Below are 5,949 nucleotides of genomic sequence, written 5' to 3'. Positions count from 1 at the left end.
CAGCTTAGACCCCTGGGGCAGGCCAACCCTGTGCCTCACCCAGGCTGCCAAGGCCGCAGCATTCACAGGTTGCTACACGTCCAGCCAGACGCAGCAGGTTGCTCTCTGGACACTGTAAGCCTACCAGCCTTCCATCTTAACTGAGGAGAACCAGGCTGGGGAGGGTGGGACTCTCCATGGACCCAGCCCGGCATGCTAGGTAGGACCTCCTTGCCCCAAGTCACACTGAGGGTGAAAAGATAGGCCAACAGCAATGGCCCATGATGGCCACTCTTCACGGAAACTTAGAGACATGACAAACAGCCAGCAGCTAAACAGGCCCCACTGTGTCCCAGGCCCGTGTCAGACTCTGGATTACTGTCCTGAGTGGATGCTCCCCGCTCTGCCCGTGTGTAGCTACAGACACAGGAAGCCAAAGAACTCAGTTGATGAAGCAGGTCAGAAAGTGACAAATGCCAGGACAGGGGGTGGGGTGGGGAGTGATATGGGACTAGGGGGGTAGCCCTGTGATTTTAGCCAGTCTGGCTAAAAAAGGGCCCTCTCCCACCATCCCAGAAAGTGACCCTGTGTCACTGCGGATAACCATTTTGTGTATATGTATATAAACACGTTCATGTGTGTACATGTGTGTACCTGTGTATGTGCAATCAGGCACTGATGCTAGGGGTCTTCTTTGGCCACTCTCCACCGTATTTATTTATTTATTTAGAGCCAGGGACTCTCGCTATACCTGGGACTCACTGGTTGGGCAAGCTGGTTGGCCAATGAGCACCAGGGATTTGCTGAGCTCTACCTCTTCAGCACTGGGGTTATAGGTGCTCACGGGTCCTAGAGATCCAAACTAGGTCCCCCTGCATGAGCAGTTGCTGAACTAATTGAGCTGTCTCTACAGCCCTTCATATTAACCCTCTTAACTCCTAGAGTCACTACTATGACCACCCCATTGTCCAGATGAGAAGACTAAGGCCAGAGGAGGAAGGGGCTTGCTTAGTGTATCTCTGCCTGTGAGGTTTGGACTCAGGCCTTTCTGATTTCAAAGCCTTAACTAGTCAAAAGGCACCGAGGCCTGCCGTGGCCCTAGGAGAACAGACCCTACGGGACCTGGAGCTGCGGGTGATCGGGGAGCTGCTGGAGTCTCCTAGGGCCTTGGTTCTCCTACTGGACATGTGTCTCCACGTCAGACCTGTTTGGGCTGGACAGCCCAGCCGCTGAAGTTCTTTTGTGCTTCTCAAAGGGCCTCCCAAGAGGGTTAACCACCCTCACATTAGTGCTAATTTGGGGATGACTTTCCTATTCAGCCAGGGACAAAGCTGGGTGTTTGCACAAGGCCAGAGGAACGGGACCAGGGACCACACGCACAGCACCGGCAGTGAGCGGGTTGGATTCCCTGGCTGCCAGCCCTGTTCTCTCAGGCACCTGTTCTTCTCACACGTGGCTGGAAGTGCTCTGGGACTTTGTTCCGCTGACCTTCAAGTCTTGGCATCGGGCTCTTGATAAAAGCCCTTTGAGGAGGAAGAGAAGCCCAAATCCTCTAAGGCCCTTGGACCTTGACTCGGTTATGGTTCCCCGCTATCACGAAGAAGTATTTGTTGAGCCTGGAAACGCAGCTCAACTGTGAGCTTGCTGGGCATGCATTTAATCCCAGCGTGGGGTGCGGGGGGGGGGGGGGTCAGGAAACGAAATGTCTGTAACTGTGAAGACTGGAAAGCAGGGAAGAGTCCACTGAAGGGAGAAGCAGTTAAAGGCACACACAGACCCTTGGGAAGATGTTTGAGCCTATCTGTGGGCCAAGGACTGCAAAAGCATCACACAACTTGCTCTTAAGTGAAAACCAAAAACAACACCTGGAAATGACTGGTTGGGCAGGCCGGATGGCCAATGAGAAGGCTCAGTCCTCTCGTCCAGATGGTGGGTGGGAAGTACCGACTTCCAGAGTTAGTAAAATAATGTAGCCAGTAGGATCCCATTTAGGTTAATGTAAAAACAACCCTGGCAACTGGGGAGATGGTTCATTTGGCAAAGTGCTTACCACACAAGCATGATGGCCCAGATTTGATCCCCAGAACCCTTTAAAGCCATAGCAGTGGCATGTCTGTCATCCTAGCACTTGGGAGGCAGAGACGCAAGTGGTGACTCTTGGTGTCCACTAGTTTAACTGAATCTGTGGACTCCAGGTTCAGTGAGAGATGCTGCCTCAAAATAATAAGGTGGGGGCGACTGCTAAGGAAGGCAATCAATAATGACCTCTGCATACATGTGCACGAACACCTGTACACAAACATATGCACACACATATACACATTTACATACACATACACACACATATGTATATACACATACACGCACACACATATACACATTTACATACACATACACACATATATATACCTACACACACACACCTACACACATATTCACACATACACACGCATGCATACACATATACAAGCACACACACAAAATATACACATACACATACATACACACATGCACACACATGTGCACAGACACATGAAGCCTCCAAAAAGTGCAAGCCTTTGCTATGGGTACAAATGTGTGTGAGTCTGAGCAAGATTACAAAATGACATCACATTGATCAGAAAAGTGAGAAATACTGTACTTTAAAAATCAGCCTCGAGAGGAACGGTCAGAGTATAAAGAGGGGAGTGGTTATCTGGAGGTGGAATTAGAGAGTGAGGGCCAACGTCTGCATTTTCTTGCTTGAAACGTTTTAACATATTAAATTCATATGTATGTGTCTTTGCATATGTGTACAAGAAGTTGTGGTGCTTTGAAAAAATAAGGCCCCCAAAGGGAGTGTCACTATTAGGAGGTGCAGCCTTGTTGGAGTGGGTGTGGCCTTGCTGGAGGAAGTGTGTCACAGTAGGTGTGGGCTTTACTCCATGTGACACTCAGTCCACTTCCTGTTGCTTTCTGATCAAGATGTAGCTAGCACCATGTCTGCCTGCAGCATACTACCATACTCCCCACCATGATGACAATGGACTGAACCTCTGAACTATAAGCCACCACCTCAATTAAATGTTTTTCTTTATAAGAGTTGCTGTGGTCATGGTGTCTCTTCACAGCATAGAAACCCTGACTAAGACAGAAGTCAGCCTTAAAATATTTTCTTCTTGCAGTGCTGGGGTTCAAACTCAGTACCTCCAGCATGCTAGGCAAGCACTCTCCCACTGACCTACAGTGCCAGCCCAGAGAGAAGAACTTCTAAGAATTTCCATTCTGGCCCATTCTGTCCCTATTGGCAGTAGTTATCCCATGAAGTTGCTGAATCGCAGCAAACGCATGGCTCCTTGGAGCGAAACCAGCACTTTCGCCAAACAAGCAATCTGTTGCTGGTGTTTGGCTGTTTCAATGCATCTCACTTAACAGAAATCCTGTGCTCTAACTCGTGTGGAAGTGAAATTTGCCTGACACACATTTTCTTGGACCACAATTTTCCTATACTTAAGAACACACATTTGAGAGCTGTTTGTGTATGTGTGTATGCTGCTGTCCTGTGTCTGAGAGCATGTTTATGTGGAAACCAAAGTGCAACCTAAGGGTATCTGTCTTCAGGCAGCTTCCACACTGTATTTTCTGAGACAGGATTTCTCACTGGCCTGATGCTAACCAGTGCTGGGTTCTGGAGATGGAACAATAACAAAAAAATTTACTGACCGAGCTATCTCCCCAGTGTACTGGAGAGTCATTTAAAGCCACAAAGTCACCCAACAAAAGGCTTCAAAATGTGGGAAGTGGGGAGTTACAGACTCAGATCTTCCGAAGGACTCCTGCTCATGGCGTGGGAGCCAAGAGAAGGAAGGATGGTGCTATGTTTGCTCTTAACGGGGCTTGACTCAGGGTAGTAAAGCCTTGGCTACTCTGTGTGCGAACGGTGGTCAGTCTGAGGGCCACAAACAAACATGCTAGCAAGCTGGTGACATATGCAAGGCTGACCAAGATTTCAAAATGGTTGTATTTTGTTTATAAATACAATATTTCTATGAAGCAATCTGGAGAGAAGCCACTAAAGCCTCGGGGGAAGCAAGGTGGTCTGTGGGGTAGGAACAGAAGCTATGGGTCTGGAGCTACCAATCATCAACTGTGTGGACTCCAACCTTCCAGAAGCTTCTCAGAAGACTGTTTGGCTGCTGTCGTCCCTTGACCCCTTGGTGTCAATGCCCCGCCACTGGCTACCTTGAGGATCTCAGCATCTGGTTTCCTCCCTTTGGCATGGCTGTCGGGTTTCTGTAAAATAGCTGGTATAGTGCCTGGCCCGGAGGTGCTCAGAAAACAGCTATTGTTAGACTGGCGATTTCCCCGGGTTCTGTATAGTGTGTGGGTGTTTGGCCAAGGAACGTTGGGGAAGGAGCGTCTTAGTCCATGCCCTCATGGTGCTCATTTGTCCCTCTCTGACTCTTCAGGCAACTAACCTAAGTCAAAAGCGACACTCCATAAAATGATTTCATCACCTAGAGCCAAATCGGAATACTTTCTTTTTGAAAGGGAGGCCCCATCCTCTGGTCTCTGTCATGTCTGATATGGCTCTGGGTCCCCACTCTCCACCTAGGACTCACAGGGGACTCTTCCACAGAATCTTGCTGGGGTGTGGCTGACAGGTGGGGGCGGGGAGGCTGGGTGGCAACTCACCCAGGGCAGGGCAATGCCTTCCTACCAGCTCGGCACACAGCCTGGCACGGATCAGCACCCTGGGAATAGCTAAGCTGAAGAGAAGAGGCCCAGACCAGCAAATGAATGGAAAGAGATTCCTTCCTGACCACAGCTAGAAAGGAAACAACAGATACACAATGCCAGCTGGCACGGAGTCCTTCCCTGAGAGGCTGCCGGCTCTCACAACAGTCCTAGAAAACAAGTGCTGCTGTCCCCATTTCACAGAGGTACAAACTGAGGCTCTCAAAAGCAAAGTCACGTGTCCCAGGTCACATGACTCATTCATCGTTGGGGGCAGCTAGGCTTGAACACATATGGCTGTCTCCAGAGGCTGCCCTCTTAGGTGAAGTCGCTCCCTGACCTGTTTCTTTGAGAGGTGATCAACCAAAGCGATGGCAGCTCAGAGCTTCTGGGCCTGGGCCCAGGCTTCTCAGCCGACCTCCTCCCAGGGCTCTACTGCCCGTTCTAGCAATTCTTTCCATCCATTCCTTCGCACTTCCTTCCTGCAGCCAATGCCGTGCCCAGCCCAGCAACTCCCTCTTCCCCGAAGTGTGTTCCTGTCCTTAGGCCCCTGGGCAATTCCTTCTTCCTACTCAAGTCCATCCTGGAGCTGCCCTGCCCACGCCACCCTCCTGCCCAGGCCTGTGAGGATGCCGCTTACCTTATCCCCCTCTGGGCTTCAAATACCAGCTCTCTATCCCCTATGGCCTCCCTCCCAACTCCAGAAATTCCCAGCCCAGATCTAAGGCACCAGAGACTATGAAGTTTATACTCTGGTCCCCACTGCCCAGCACAGTCCCTGGCCTTAAGAGTGTGTCGGAGTGACCTGCTCCCTGAGTCCAACCCAGCACCCTGCCAACAGACAGACAGACAACAGCATGCTCCTGCCTCTGCATCTTCCATACTAGAAATCAGGACACCCTCATTCTGTATCCTCTTCCATCATAGCTCACACTCTGAGTACTAGTCCCTCCATCTAGATTCTAGAACATTCCTCGGTGGCTCTAAGCATCTAAGCACTCCCTTCAAACCCAGCTCAGTGTTTCTGCCTCTGGAAGCCTCCTGGCTCCTTTGCTCTACTCTCCTCCGGTAACCCTTGACGGCAGGGACATGTCAGATCATTTCAGCATCCTCAGGATCAATTATTTTGATTTTAAAGTATTTATAGGATTGGCATCTTCATTCAAAAGAAAAATCTGGGACTAGGGAGATTGCTTAGTGATTAAAGCATGAGACCGATTTCAGATCCCCAAGAACCCACATAAACAGAGTGGG

This window comes from Microtus pennsylvanicus, chromosome 13 (genome assembly GCF_037038515.1).
Source record: "Microtus pennsylvanicus isolate mMicPen1 chromosome 13, mMicPen1.hap1, whole genome shotgun sequence".
Classification (NCBI taxonomy): Eukaryota; Metazoa; Chordata; class Mammalia; order Rodentia; family Cricetidae; genus Microtus; species Microtus pennsylvanicus.
The sequence above is the reverse complement of the archived record's forward strand: the minus strand, read 5'-3'. Positions refer to the sequence as shown.